This window comes from Octodon degus, unplaced genomic scaffold (genome assembly GCF_000260255.1).
Source record: "Octodon degus isolate 3935 unplaced genomic scaffold, OctDeg1.0 scaffold00133, whole genome shotgun sequence".
Taxonomy (NCBI): Eukaryota; Metazoa; Chordata; class Mammalia; order Rodentia; family Octodontidae; genus Octodon; species Octodon degus.
The window spans coordinates 3,736,350-3,753,506 of NW_004524709.1; positions in this window are offsets into that span (position 1 = coordinate 3,736,350).

The following is a 17,157-nucleotide window of genomic DNA, read 5'->3' on the forward strand; positions in this document are numbered from 1 at the left end:
ATGTGGTGCTGGGGGATTGAACCGCGGTCCCTGATGCTTTTGCTAAGCTTGTTCTAAGTAGGTGCTTTAGACCACTGAGCCATCTCTCCAGCCCCTAATTAATTTCTTATACTATATTCATTTAAACTCATGTTTTATAAGGTTTTTATGAAATAAACAGTTTTAACTTAATTTCCATTTTTTCTGCCAAGACCGGACCAATTATAGTAGGAAGTTAAAAAGATGTTGGGTGTTTGAAGGGTGAATAAATAAAGGAGAAAATGAAAAACATCCTGCATTATACAGTGATGACACAATAAGAATAGGATATTGAGGCTACTGTGGTGAAGAAATAAGATTTCCTTAATGTTAATTACTATCACAAATAATAAGAACAAAGAAGAATGACAGAATGCTGAATTTGGTAACTGTCAGTGCAGTTTCTAAAAAAAATTCATATGATGGAGAACAATGATGCCATCCAGCCCGGGGATCCTGAGTAGAAAGACGGTGGCGTGCCATGTTTCATTCCCTCCAGCAACACTCAAACACAGTTATGTTCATGATGCCACTTTGAAAGGAAATTGTTAATAAACACTGAAAGGGTAAAGCTGGATGTCCTAATTATATGTCCCTTTTGTATAGAGATAGATCATCATCAAGATCAGAAGTTCCAGGTTGAGGGTGAAACCAGCCTCTTCCTCAAAAAAAGGGCGAGCATAGTAGCATGGGAAAGGCCATCCATGAGGTTGTGTTCAAGTTTACAGAGTGTGCAGAGCAGCCATGATGGTGCTCATTGATGCCAAATCAATATCTTTTCACTTTAATCTAAAATTGCACCAAAAATAAAGGTGGAAAGATATTTGATAATTTACTCCTTCAGGATTCTGTGTCATATATAAGGGTGAAAGGAGTAATTATTTCTTTCACAGTATGGGATCTGTGTTGAGGGAATCTAACGGTTTCTCTGGTGATCTGATCAGATTTCTTCAATTTTATGAACCATGTCCAAGTCACACTCTGACCTTCTTTTTTTACAATTTGATCTGAGTTTTATTTAAAATTGCATGAGAGAAAATGACTAAAACAAAAATAAAAGATATTGTATCTTTGAGTAGTAAAAATACCAAAGGCTGCTTTCCTTTTATCCTTTCCTGTCTTTTAAACATACAAAAGATTGTGTCTTATTAAAATTAGTACCTTCTCCATCTAAAATTTCATTTAATACAGGAATAAATAGGTGAATGTCTCTCAAATTGCATGCTGGCCCCTGCAGTACATGCCTAGATTTACCTGCTTTGGTTTCTGTCCTCTGTCTCTCTGTTTCTGTCTCTGTCTCTGTCTCTGTTTCTGTCAGTCTGTCTTTGTCTGTCTGTCTCAGTCTGTCTCTCCCTTTTCCTCCCCCTCCCTTTCATTTATACACACACACACACACACACACACACACACACACACACACACACTCCATTTTCAGTGTTCCTTGCCAAAGTGCAAGTTTTAGCAAATGTATCACTTCTTTCAAGAGAATTTGTACTTTTGTTTATGAGGAAGGCTTATTGGTGCTAGCAAATGGGAAAGTACTTTTCTGACCTGGCTCTGTCCCTACCCTAAAATTACACTAGTAGAGGGCCATCTACTCTGTGGATTGCCTTCCTGGAGCAGCTTTCTGGAAAACTGACCTGTTTGGGAATAGAAAAAGATGGGGTAGGGGAGATGAGAGCAGCAACTGTGCTTACTAGAGATGACTTCTTTGAAAGGTAGTGTTTTAAAGGGCAAAGCATGTTACTATCAAACAGAAATGCAGCTAGACCTATAAGGGGTTCTGACAAGAGAGAAATGCACCTAGATACATGCCCATTTCCCAGCTCTGTGCAGGAACCAGGAATATGCTACAGTGAGCAGAAAATTGTGCAATAAAGGCTAGCTGCTTGAAAAAGCACAATTAAAAAACAAAGTATGCATATAAACCTCAATTTATAATTTTTTTGGGGGGTAAGAAACTAGGCTTATTTATTCAAAGGACTTAAAAGAACACCAATAGATCTGTCCCCATTGAATTTTGTACTTAGGAAACATACCATTGAAAACTAAAAGTAAAATATTTTCCAAAATTATACAAACTTGAAATATTCTAATATCTCCAGATGTAGTATGTAGAAAATAACAAAGACCATAATCCAGAAGGCAAAAGAAGTTTCTGTATGCTCTTGCATAAGGAAAAAAGAGCTCTCAAAATGGTACTTTTGCAGGGCTATATAAAATATAATTATATCAGAAGGGCCCGTTTAAAAGGTCATTGAAGATTTCCACAAAACTATCAATCTTATGTCTGGTTACATATATACTTTTTGTGTGTGTGTGTGTGTGTGTAAAAGACAAGGAAGAAATAATATAAAGTCAATGGAAAATGGAAATATACTTTTTAAAGTTTCTAATACTAGGAGAAAATATCATACCATATCTTATAAGTAGATTGTAAGTCAAAGTAACAGTATAAGTCATAAGACAAAACTTAAAATTAAACAATATTCAGAAAAGTAATTAAATAAGTTAATTAATTCAAAATTAAATTAAATATTTCAAAACAATATTCAAAAATTAAAATTAAATTTTGAGTCACATTAAGAGGCCAGAGTGTAGCATATCATATGTACAAATCAGTGATCAATTCTGAGTACTCACTGTATTTGAATAGGTTAATATATGCAAAAATACAACTAGGAAAGAATTTTCATGGTAGTAAATAATTACTGAAACATAACACATAACAAAAATGCTGGAATGCCAAATATATGACTAGCACTTCTAACAGTTTGGGAATAGGATATCACACAAAGTTCTAGTATGTGGTGGACATGGACAGTGTCCATGAAGGTTACTGGTGGCCAGGTGACACTTGTGGGACTGAGTTACTGCTATTTTCTTGATATATACCCTGTAGACCCAGACATAATCATAACCCATAGGGTGCAGGAGAAGTCCATTTGTAGAGTATGCTGATGTAAATATTTTGCTGCTGATATAAAAGAATAATTGAAAGACTGTTGTTGCATATCCCTTTTTCTCTTGTGTTTAATTGTTTGCCCTATTTGGTGTGTTCTTTCTGTTCCCATTCATGGAGTTGTGGTCATTTTGATCCCTCTCTAGAATATTTTTTAGTAGTCTGTGTAGGGTTGGCTTTGTCATCATGAAATTCTTTGGATGTTCTTTGTCATGGAAGTATTTCACTTCTCCATTAAACTTGAAAGAGAGTTTTGCAGGATATATCAGTCTGGGTTGGAATTTGTTTTCTTGCAAGACTTGAAGTACTTTGTTCTATACTCTTCTTGAATTGATGGTTTGTGAAGAGAAATCTGCCATTATTCTGATTTCCTTTTAATGTGATGTTTCTTTTCTTTAGCAGCTTTTAGTATACTGTTCCTGTGCTGGATTTCTGGGATCTTGATTATTATATGTCTGGATGTGTTAATTGGGTTGATGTTATTTGGAGTTCTATGTGCTTTGGTTACCTGATTGTCAGATTGTTTCCCCACATTTCAGAAGATTTCTGCTATTACTTCTGCCCATATTCTTTTTATATTATTTGAATCAACTCTTTCTTTCTCATTGATGCCTATTAGTTTTACGTTATTCATCTTTGCATCATCTTGCATATGTTGAATTGTCTTTTTCCTGCCTCCTAGTTGTTTTTAAGAGATCTTTTCTTACCTTTTCACTAGCTGCAATGATGTATTCCAGATCTGAAACTCTATTTTCACTTTCATTCAAATGGTTTTGCCAGCTTGTGATTGAGGTTTTTAATTTCCTGTATAGCACTTTAAATCTGCTTCATGCATTCTATTTCTTTCTTATGTTGCTTATTCAAGGATTCAGTCATTTTTTTCTTCTCCTCTATTTTTTATTAGTGTCTTCTTTAGAAGCACTTAGTACTTCTTTCATTATAGTTATCATTTCTTTTTTTACTTCAGAAATTATTTCTGATCTGATTTCTTCTATACCTTTCTACAGTTGTTTCTTTACTTCAGATGCTATTATTTCAGAGATTTTAGGTGTGTGATTTCCAATTTCTTCTATGCTATTGTCTCATGCATTTGCTGTGGGTTGGCTTGGGGTCTGAGAATGCATTTTGTTCCTGCTGTTTGTCATTTTGCATAGCACTGTCTTCTGACCTTTGGTGTAGAGCTTTGGTAGAGTTATTACCTTAGCACCAGGTCAGATCTACCAAGTTCAAACTAGTCCAGGTGCGTGTGGTTTGGGTCTGGCCACTGTGCTCCACTTCTTCCTGCTGCAGTGAACCTGCTGTCCCACTCTGGCAAGATGTTCTGCTCCTGGATCAACTGAGTGGGTTTTTGTCTCTAGCCTCTTTCCAGGGAGTTCTGCCACAGAGTTCCACACTGGGCCTGTCTGATGGAAGAAGTTACACACACACACACACACACACACACACACACACACACACACCTGGCCCTGGGAGCTGGTTGGAATGAGGATTCGGTGGGCCCTGGGCTGCCTCTTGACATTCTTAAATGGTTTTTTATATGTGCCTTATTTGGCTATGCTGTCATGTCAAACTAATTTACCTTGGAGGTAGGAATACCTAGAACTGTATGATAGTGCACATGACTTTTAAAGGTCTTAGTGGAAAAAAAAAAGGAAGAATGAGTTCCTTCAGTCTTCCAAGTGGTTGAATATCCTTTCCACTTTCTGTGCATATAAATTGGAACTTTCCAATCTGGACCTCCTAATTTTAGCAAATATTTGGGTACAAATGATACATAGATTTAGAAAGTATGCTTTTCTTTTAATTTCAATTTTTGGGTCTTTGAGAAAAAATTTCACTATGCTGTTCAGGCTGGCCTTGAACTCATGGAGATCCTCCTTCCTCAACCTCCTGAAAGCTGGGATTATAGGTGTGTGCAAATATGTCTGGTGAGGTAATTAATTTTAATCCATTTTTTTAATAAAACTATAAAAATTTTGTAGAATCCTCTATTTCTACAATATCTTGAACATAATTGCGTTTTAGAATTACAATAAAATTGTTATAGGGTACCTTATCACTTTCCAACTTAGAGTCTCCTGGCTGGTGTTATGATTTCTTTCCATCATGATTTTTCAACAACATTTTACTACAATACTTTGTTGCTACTACTTAGGCTAGCAGTTTTCATAAATATATTACTTCCTTTCTCTCACTAGTAGCTTCACATAACCTTGTGGCTCAGCCATACACTGTCAAACGCTTTGTTAATTTTTACTACTGGGACTAGGAAAGAGTTAAAAGCATCATACCTTAGTGACACATGCACATCTTTTCTTCTTTTTTTTTTCTTTTTTGTCAGAACCAGGGATTGAACTCAGGCCCTTACTTTTGCTGGGGAAACATCTTTTCTATAGTAGTACAATTTGTAATAGCTAAATCTTGGAAACACCTCATATATCCATCAGTGGACGAATACATACGAAAAATGTGTTTTTTGTATACAATAGAGTACTACTCTGTCATAAAGAAGGATAAAACTGACACTTTCATAGGGAAATGGATACACCTTAAGAATACAATTTTATTTGAAATAAATTGACACACATGCTTAAATATCATACTGTTTCTCTTTTGTGGGAAACCAGAAGGATTAATAAGGACCAAATAGAAGATAGATGTTGGGAAATAGGAAGAAAATGTTCTAACTGGAAGGAGAACAAAGGAGGGAATGGAAGGAAAAGAATAGGGATAAAAACTAAGCATGGAAGGAAAACAATAGAAACAGAGCTTTATAAATGGAGAAGCAAAGAAGGATTACAGGGAAGAAAGGAGAATGGGAATAAGACTTGAGATATATTATGTACTGGTACAAATTTCCTATGATGAATGTGATCATTGTGTCTAGCAAAAGTGTATAAACATGATTAGTAAAAAACTACTGGGCTAATGAAAGCTGAAGTGTCTGTTACAAAAGGGTGGGAATTTACTGACAATACGATATTTCATAAATCATTCTCTTTTTAATATTTATTACCAAGCCAGCCAGACAGCTCAGCAGACTAAAGTGTCTGCTCAGGCAGGCTCAGAGACTGGGTTTGATCCCTGGCGTGCTGTGCTGGCCCTGCCCCGGGGGCACACTGAGAGGGCGGATGAGACTGGGCCTGGTGGCATGTGCCTATGATCCCAGTGCTTGGGAGGCTGAAAACAGGAGGATCACTATGAGTCCAATCTGTGTAGTGAGACCCTGTGTACCCTGTACTAAATACATTAAATTTTTTAAAAATTAATATTTATTATCATTGTAGCTGACCTGGGGGGAAACTAAATTTCCTGTGTAGTGAAGAGAGCAATTATGCTGAAGGAGGATCCCTTTCCTCTCATTTATTCCTTGTGCTACTCAGCTTTTCAGTACTGTGCCAAAATACCAGAGAAAAGCAACACAAAGGAGGAAATAGGTATTCTGGCTCATAGTTTCAGAGGTTATAGCCCAGGTTTGTTTGGTTGGCTGTGTTGCTTTGAGATTTGTTGCATGGAAAAAATAGCATAGTGGAAGAATATGATGAAGGAAATCTGCTCCCCTTGTGGTGGCCAGAAAGCAAAGAGAAAGAGGGAAAGAGAGCCAGAGAGAAAGGCGCCAAGGATAGGGTGTAGACCCAAAGCCAATACTCCCATGACCTGCTGTCTTTACCTATGTCACACTTACTAAGTTTCCATCATCTTCCAATAATGAAACTAGGAATCCAACCATGAATTAATGCACTGATGAAATTAGAAACATTGTGATCCAATGATCTTCAAAAAGCCCATCAATTGGCTAACAAGTCCTTAGCACACTGCCTTTAGGTGACATTTTAAATTGAAGCTATAACATTCCTTTCACTCACTCTATGAGGTAATGTGAAATTTTATTATTTATTTTGCTCACATTCATGGGAAGATGGAACTCAGGTAAATTTCAAATCTGGACTTGCTGCGAAATACTTGTGAAAGGTAAATCTTGAGTTTATCTGGTTTTGTTGTAAAAACTCAGAAGTATGCTGTCCACCACCCCCTGCATCCTTATGTGCCCCTTATATATTGACAATATGTAGGCAAAGTTGGCAGGACCAAAAGGGGTAAGAATGAAAGCCTCAAGATACTGGCAAAGGGAATATTCCTCTAGGGAGCCTTGGGTTACCTGAGTGGTGAAACTTTCATGTGGGGCATGCTGGGTCTCTGCTGCTATAAGCAGACATCTTCATATGTTCCCATATTCTTTGATATATAGGAACTCTAAATCTTCTAAGTTTAGCTCTTTCTGTCAATCTCAGTGCTTAATTCTGGATAAAATGTTAGTCCTTAAGGCACATGGGATGGCAGTGTCTGCTGTTAAAACAATATTGCATTTGGAAGCAAATTATTGTACCAAGAAGTAAGTCGCTTAAATAAATATTTTCATTGAAGAGACATAGATTAAGATGTCATTCATAGAGCATAGCTTCATAATTTGCTACTTCAGATAATAATGTAACTGTCTTGAAAAAAATCAAGATGGCAGAAAAGGGAAGCAAATGTATTTAGAAAACACAGAAGATGCCGGGTTTGCAGGGCTTTCTAACTACCAGTAAATGTTGCTGTTTAACTACAAATTTGATCACTGGGGGTTAACCTGGTTGTATTCCTGTTGATTTTCCAAACAGTCTTCTTTCATATTTTTCCCTTCAAATACCATGTCAGCTATTGCCCACCAATTGTGCTCATTTCAGAGCTGACTGCAGGTAATGAGATGCTGATTGGGGATTCTAGAATTCACTTGCTGATGATTATGTGTTATTTTAACAGTAGAATGACAATAATTTCCTGTAATGCCACTTGTTAAGGTAATTATGCTATAATTGCCTTATCAAGGTGTCATAGAGGAGAGGGGAGAAATTCCAGGATTTCACAGCTGCTGTCATGTTCCTTAGTGTTATCTTTAAACTGCATTGTCAGCCTTTGGGATAAATTCCTTCTAATTGTTTTAACCTGGATAATTTTGACGACCTTAAAATGAAATTTTTTAAGGATTATTTTTTTGTCTATTACAGTTAAGTGGTAAATTAAATGTACAAATGCATATGCAAGTATAGTTGCACAAATATATAATAAGCACAAATATGTATACCACTATGTATGTATATATATTAAATTTAGCTATGTGGTACAATAAAATGTTTTATAGCACTAGAATCTTAAAAGTTGGTTTGTAGATGTGAACTTCAGATAATAATTCATTATTAATAAACATTATTAGTAAACACAATCATATGTATTTGAGGGCAGGTATATATAAAATGTGAATTTTAAAGTATTTTGCAATTAGAAGTATTTTGTAGTTAAAATAAAATTGATATCTATAGAAAGTATATTACCAATATCTTTTCATTGGCTTTAAAGAGTGAAGATTACATGTGTATTTGCATATGATCTTGTGTCTTCTTTGTGGCTACAGATAATAAGAATATATTCAATGCATAATAGGCCTTGTAAAATATTAAACATTGATGTTACTAAATTTAGGAGATTCAAATGTGTTTTGTCTGCATAATAAGTCTGTATTGTGTTTGAGTGGGTAGGCAATGAGACAATCTAAAGGATAGTATTTTTGATAGTGATAAGCAGATAAAGGCAGAGAGGTCATGCTGAAAGTCAGGGAATAAGGGAAGGGTGATGTTTTATGTAGGACAGTGGGAAAATAAGGCAACTGATTCAACACTGGTAGAAATTGAAGGGACTCTCCATGTTACAACCAAGTGGAAAGCTTTAACAGGAAAGACAACATAGAGTCAGTGACACTGGAAATAACAAGAGGAAACTATGACTGAATAGAGAGAGTCATTCTGAAAGGAGATGGGTCCCAGGATGCAGAAGGTCTTGTGGGTCATTGTGGCAGGGTTGGCTTCTGTCATGAGTGGGCTTAAAGTTCAGAAAGGGATTTGAGCAGATAAGACAGAGTATTCATTTTTCTAGAACAATGCTGATTGCTGTGTTGAGAACAGAATAACAGGTAAGCAAAGGCAGAAATGAGGTTACCACCTGGCGAACTAGTGAAACAAGGCACATGATTGGAGAGTCGATGGTAGCTTGAACCAACGAACTGATACAAGAAGGGGAAATGTCTTTACATGATGTGGCTAAGTCTAAGGGAAAAATGTCGGTGCGTGAGGTTCAGGATCTTAGCCCATTTACCTAGAAGAATTAAGCTTCCAGTTTCTGAAGGGAGGAAATGAAGATATAATGTGTGAATTAAATAGAAATCCAAATTTAGACAAGTTTAATTTATGGTGCTGTTAAGAAAAAAAAAATATCAGGGGCCAATTGCACTGATAAGTCTGATTTTTTTTTTACATCAGATATTTTATTTTAAAGAAAAAAACATAAAAACAATGGTACAAAATCTCAAAACAAGATTTTAGGAGAGTAACAATGGTTAGTTAAGTCTGATTTTTAAGGACAGAGTTTTGTAGTTTTTAGTAAGTAGTATTTCAAAGCATAGAGATCCAGTCCTAGCCCAGGCCCAATGACTATAATTGCAAAGTAGAGCCTGCTTTGACACCTGATGGCAGGACAATAGTATGCTACCCCCCTTCTGTGGACATTCCATATGAACACACAGACCTGTACCTCAACCAGGTCCTGTCCATAATATTGAAGAGACACATGATCAAGTGCTGAAAATCAGATTAGAAGAAAGTGAAGGTGAATTCCTTGAGCAAGGACCCATGATAGAACAACTTAGCAACATGTTCTTTAAAACGAAGCATCGTTGGTATCCTCATAGGCAGTATCGCAGACATCATATGAAACTGAATCCTCCAAAAGACAGATGATACTGAGATTCATGGGGAATAGAAGAGAAATGGTATCTTGTGCTTAGTCTGCCACTGGAAGAAATACAATAATACTATGTGGTAATAGTCAAATCATAAAATGTCTTTTCACATACCAAAAAAAGACAGTTTTGTTGCGAAAAAAGAGGGGGAAGGAAAATTAAAAAAAAATATATGTATACACAAGAGAGTTAGGATAGATATAAAGCTACTTTATCTTAGTTCACTGAGAATAAAAGTATGTACTCATATTGTTTAGACAAGATATCATGACTGCATCTTGTCCTCTGAATAACTACTACGAAGACAACAATATGCAATGTATTAATTATTGTAACTGGCCTACTTACCTGTTCTGAAATGGTTTCATCACTATTTTATCTTTTCTCATTAAAATGAACAAAAATTATTAAAAAAAGTTAAACAAGTTTATATAAATTAAATAAACAATGTAAAAAATTTCAAAGCATATATATTCTAACAGAAATAATTTAATGATAAAATAGTGTAGTCATGAAGTTCTTGGGAGGGGGAAAGGGATCATAGCAAGAACACATTCATCATTTTATCAAGAAAAGTTTCTCCCCCTCTTAATAAAATAAATGAGATGTAGGCCCAGAGCAGATGGGAGTCATGCACATGGTACTCTCTTACTAAAATATTTTTGTAAGAAAACTCAGATTTGTTAATGTACACTGGGAAGTGGAGAATGGAGCTCATACTACCTGGCAGAACAGTGTTATAGCCCCACAGAAACTCTTTAATTGCAGTATAGTCTGAAGAGATCAAAGGTATGTCTAAGAGACTTTGAAGCCCATAGGAGACTCAGTGGCTAAATGGGAAAGTCCATGGGCCAAGTACAAGACTGTATGAGAAATGTTACCAAAGTTAAGCTTCCGTAAACAGTAATGGAGAAAAGAACATGTATGCATTATTTAACTTTTTATTGCTATAATGGAATACCCAAAGCTGGATATTTTATAGAAAAAAGGTGATTGTTTTACTTACAGTTCTGGTAGCTGAAAGTGTAATGCCCGCATGCATGTTAATTTTGATTGTCAACTTGCCTGGATCAAGAAAATCCTGGAAAGGTCATTGGACTGTGAAGGCTTTATCCTTAACAATGAGCTAGCCCACGTTGAGTTTATAGCTGAATGGACCCTTAAGAGGTGAGACTTAGCTGGAGGAACTAGATTGTGTTGTGCCTTTGGGGACTGTGTCTTTTCTCTGGCCTCTTCCTGTCAGGATTTTATCCTATTCTTTCCCAGATGCCATGCATTGTGCAATTTTTTTTTCCCCACCATACCCTTCTACCATGATGCTTCTGCCTTAGAGACAGCTGACCATGGACTGAAATATCTGAAACCATGAGCCAAATTGAACTTCTCTCTTTTTTTTTTTTTCAATTGTAGGTATCAGAAATTTTGTCCCAGAAACATAACCAGTACAAACAGGCTGTCCCATTCATTCAGCCTCTGGGTGGAGGCTGATGGACGATGACATCATGGTGGTGGAAACATGTAAGGGATCACGTGGAAATGATGCAGCCCAGGTGACTCAAGAGCCGATCTCATACTTTCTGTAAGATGTTACTTTCCCAGGAAATAATTGGAGTTGACTGGGAAAGGTTTTAATGTCTCCTGAGGGTGCTACCCAGGGGGACCTCATTCCTTGCTTTAGGCTCTGCTTATTTGACTACATTTATAGCATCACAATGAGGACCAAACCTCCAGCAAATAAAACCCCAAAATGAATGTATTTATTTAAAGACTTTTGCAATGAGAGTTTATTTCTTCTACTTCATTAGCTCATGCACTTCACATAATGTTTGCATTTCTTATGTGGAGTTCATGCTTGTGCATAGCACACCCAAGTTCCTTTTCTTCATCCCTTAACCCTTTTCATCCACTTTCTTACCTCCATCTCGTGATTCCCTACCCTTTGAGAAAGTTCTATTTCTCTACTTTCTACTATCATTTTTCCTTTTGTCTTCTTTTATATCATATTTGTCTTTCATACTTTGTTTTTTATCTTTATTCTGTAGAGAGACAAATAATATGATATTTAGGCATGTGTGTCTAATTTATTTCACTTAACATAAAGGCCCTGAGGTGCATCAGTTTTCTTTCAAATGACACCAATTTGTTTTTCTTTATGGCAGAGTAGTACTCCATGTTGTATAAATAACACATTTTATTTTATTTATTTATTTTAAATAACATCACAAAAATGAACATATTTCTAAAATGTTATTTAATTGACTAATGAATAAAGGATGATGAAGACCAACATAAAGGAGAATTTAAAGGTGGATGTATAGCTAGATAAATAGATGCATAGATAAGTGGATGGACAAATGGGTGATTGATCAACGGGTGAAGGCATATATATATTATTATAGCATATATATATATACATGTATATGCATTTATATGCTATAATAATGCTGACAATAAGTATTTAACTTATTTAAGATTTCATTTGTTCACGAACCTTATAATTTTGCTATATTTTCATGTTTCTTTCATTTTAAAGAGACATTTAAAATAGCAGTTTATTCACCTTCGAGGTAAGCAGGAAACACTGTTTTTTCTCTTTTTATTTTATGGAAAAAAGGTCAAACAAGATTTCATAACAAAATATTAGGAGAAGCACAATCATTAATACATTACATGTTGTTAACTTTAAAGTAGTAGCTCAGGGTACAAGACATGGGTATAAAAATTTCTCCAGTTTTTGTTAGCACAAAATTCCCTTTTTAATGAACTAAGAGGCCTTAGGTAGTGTAAGTGACTTTCATGTTTTCCCCTTTTCCCTACTGTACTTTCACTCATCTTGGTTCATTTTCCTTTTGAGCAATTTTTTCCCAATAAGCAATATCTATTGTACATTTTAGACCTTATTTACTCATTCAGTTTCTCACAGCAGGGAGACAATATGATGTTTACATGTGAGTCTTATTTATTTCACTTATGAATATGGTCTCAAGTTGCATCCATTTACTTATAAATGCCTCAAGTTTATCCTTCTTTATGGCTGAGTAGTATTCATCACATCATTTTTTTCAACTTTTTAGTTGATGGGCATCTGGATATTTGCCAAGTTAGCTGTCACAAATTGTGCTTCTGTAACATGGATGCACATATGTCATAGTGGTGTGACTCTTTTTACACTTGATCTTAGCCAAAAGGCTGAGAAGCAATAGTGTGTGGCTTTTTTAGTTTTTTTTTTTTTTTTTTTGTGGCTGCCTCAGCTCACCCTTTGGGGCGAGGAGCTGGCATGGCATATGGTGCCAGGGATTGAACTGCGGTCCCTGAGCAGTTGCCTAAGCTTGCCTAAGCAGGTGCTTTAGACAGCTGAGCTATCTTACTGGACCAGTTTTTAAAAATTCTTGTGGGAAAATGTCCAGGAGGGAAATAGTTGGATTGAATGGGACCTCTGATCTTAGTGTTTTGAGGAATCTCCACACTCATTTCCACAGTGGTTGTACCCTTCTATGCTCCCACCAATGTGGAGAAGAATTCCTTTTTTTGCACAGCTCCTCCAAATTGATTTCTTGATAATAGCCATTCTTTCTAGGGGTGAAATGGAATCACAGTATTGTTTTAATTTGTATCTCTTAAATAGAATTTACCCATTTTCACAATATTGGTTCTTCTTACCCATGAACAAGGGGTATCTTTCCATTTTCTGATATCCTTTTCAATCTTTTTTAATAGAGTACTATAATTTTCAATATATAGATATTTTACTTTATTTTAAATTGATTCATAAGTATTTCATTTCTTTGGATGCTATTGTGAAGGATGTGGTTTCCTTAATTTTTCCTCTCTTTGAGAGTAAAATTATTTGTTTGTGAACAATAATGCTATTGATTTTTGAGTGTTGACTTTTTTCCAGCTATGCTACTGAATTTGCTTATTAAATCTAGATGAATTTTGTGGAGTTTTGGGTCTTCTACGTAGACTATCATGTCATCCGCAAATAATGAAAATTTAACTTCTTCCTTTCCAATTGTATTCCTTTTATTTATCTCTCTTGTCTAATTGCTCTGGCTTGCTTTTCCAGAACTATATTGAATAGAAGTGGTGATAGTAGACAATTTTGGTATGTTCTTGATTTTAGCATGAAAATTTTCAGTTTTTTCTTTTTTTCTTTTGTATTTAGGACAGGGTCTACAGGGTCTCACTAGGTAGATCAGACTCATAGTGGTTCTCCTGTTTTCAGCCTCCAATACACCTGGATTACAGGTATGCGGCACCACTTATCACCATTTTAGCATGCCCCATGGGTGGGGCCGGCAGGGCATGCTGGGGATTGAACCCTGGCTGCTGTGCTCTGCCTAAGCAGGCGCTTTAGACTGCTGAGCTATCAAGGAAGCCCAAAGCTTTCAGTTTTTTTCCATTTACTATGATGTGGGCTTTTGGTTTGTCATAAATGATTTTTTAAAAAATTAGACATATAGTTACATTTTCTTAATGAAGAGTGATTTGTTCTAATGGTGTTTGTAAATGGATATCATGTCCGCATCTTGTACAGCAATTAACCACTAGGAAGAATGTATGCAATGTGTTAATTATTGAAACTGTCCTACCAATTTGATTTGAAACTGTCTCATTGCTATTTGTTTATCAATAAAATTATGGGGGAAAAAGCAACTTATAAACCATAAAAAAAGAAACATGCTACCAAAATGGGATTTTGAATGAGGAGGGTGCTGCTCTGTAGAAAAAAACTAGGTCCACTGTTGACCATTACTGGGTGGAGACTCACATTGTGCAGCATGTCATTCCATTTTTATTGCAAGAAAAATCCAAACAGTTATCAGTCTTCCATTTCGAGTTCATTGGCTGCATGAATCCATACAGATCCCTGCATGCAGGAAAATCCACAAATCAACATCACTAGAATCTGTAGTTCATGCAAGAAGAACAAGGATATTGAATCTCTGAGGCTGCTTCCTGCCTTGAGGTGATAAATGTTTTGAAAGCATACATTGCAGTGTTTCACTATTTACACTCAGCAAAATTGCAGTACTGAGAAGCTCAAGAAACTGGTAATATTTTCTAAAGCAAACTTAAATACTTCTCTATTTTATTTCAAAATAGAGATTTCAAAAATAACTAAGCCTTTCTTCTCTAATTATATTGGGCTACATTTTGTTCTGTGGAGTATCTCTAAATAAATTATTGAGTTCTGCAAAAAAAAAAATAAAAGAAAAAAATTAGATTTGGATAAAGACCACCTATTCAGATTTTCTGTAGATATTTTTAAAATCATGACTGAGTATTAAATTTGGTTAAAAGCTTTTACTACATCTATTGAGATTATCATGTAACTTTTTTGTTTCACTCTGTTGATAAGGCAAATTATTACATTTATTAATTTGCATATGTCAAATTATCCCTGCATTACTGGGATGAATCTCACTTGATCATGGTGTATAATTTTCTTTATGATTTGCTGCATTCTGTTTGTTAGTGTCTTACAGAGGATTTTTGCATCTATGTTCATTAGGGAGACTGACCTGTAGTTCTAATTTTTGGTTGGATCTTTTTCTGATTTTGGTATTAGGGTAATATATGGCTCCAGAGATTAGCTAGGGAGTATTGCTTCCATTTCTATTTCATTAATGTGTTTGAGGAGTATTGGTATTAATTCCTCAGTAAATTACTTGCAGAATTCAGCCATGAATTCATCATGACCTGAGTTGTTACATTTTCAACTTTCATTGACTGATATTGGGTTATTCAAATGTTTATACCTTCTTGATTCAGCCTTGGTAATTCATATTTTTATATAAATCTGTCCATTTCTTCTGTGTTTTCCATCCTATAAAAGTAAAGTTTTTCAAAGAAGGTATTAATGTTCTGAATTTGCACAAGATCTATTGTGAATTCACCCTTCCATTCCTCCTTGCATGAAATTAAGTCCATTTTTTGATAAGGTTGGATAAGGGTATATTGATTTTATTTATTCTTTCAAAGAACCAACTATTTGATTATTTAATTCTTTGTTTTTTTTGTTTTCTAAGTCTACATGGTGTTGATTTCTGCTTTAATCATTATAATTTACTCCCTTATATGGGCTTTGAGTTTGACTTTCCATTCTTTTTCTTAAAGCTTGATGTGCAACATCATATTGTTTATTTGTGCTTGTTTTATTTCCCTAATGTGAGAATTCACCACTATAAAATTCCCTCTTGTGATTGCTTTCACTGTGTCCCACAAGTTCTGGTATGTTGTGTCTGACTTTTCATGTAATTGTCCATATTGTTTAATTTCTTATTTAATTCCATCTGTGAAGCATTGGTTTTTCACGAAGGTGTTATTTAATTTCCATGTGCTGAAGGAATTTTTGCAATTTCTTTTGCCATTAATTTTCAATTTCATTGCACTATAATCAGGTAATATACATGGAATAATTTCAGTTGTTTTGCATTTATGTAAGCATGTTTTATGGACTAGTATATGGTCTTTTAGAGACTATTCCATGTGCAGCTGAGAAGAATATATTCTGATGTTGTTGGGTAAAATACTTTATAAACATCTACAAGGTGCCTTTGTTCACAGATTCATTACAACTCTGAATTTTTTTTGTTATTGTTTGTCTGATTGATCTATCTGTTTGTGATATTGGGGTATTAAGAACCCCCATTACAATTGTGTTATTGCTCATTTTACTTTTTTTGGGTAACAGTACTTGTCTGTTTTTTTTTTTTTTTCTTTTTTCTGGCACTAGTGTCTTTCTTGCCATCAGACACTTATCTCACTGTTAAGTATTTGCCTGGCCCTTAGTTTTTATCTTACACAGTTGGGTGCTCCTGTATTTGGTGCATACTTATGTATCATTGTTATCTACTCTTCCTAAAGTTTTCCCCTAACAACTATGTAATGACCTTCTTTATCTCTATTGTTCATTCTTGGTCTGTAGTTTACATTGTCTCTAATCTGAATAGCTACTCCAGCTTTTTTCTGAGTTCCTGTTATATGAGTATTGTTTTTCTTTCTTTTTTTGTTTAATTTATGTTTGGTACAGGGTCTCACTACGTAGCTTGGACTCATAGTAATACTCCTGAACTGGGATTACAGGCATGCACCACCATGCCTGGACTCAGTCCCTGGCTCAGCACACTCCCAGAGCAGGGATGGTGCAGCTGAGGCACTAGGGATAGAATCCTGGTCCCTGTACTTGCCAAAGCAAGCACTTAGTCTGCTGAACTATCTCATTGGCTCCTTAGAGTATTGATTTTCATCCTATGATTTCAGCTTATGAGTTCCTTTTTGAATTAAATGCATTTCTTATCTACATCATATTGTTGAATCTTGTTTCTTGATCAATTGTGTC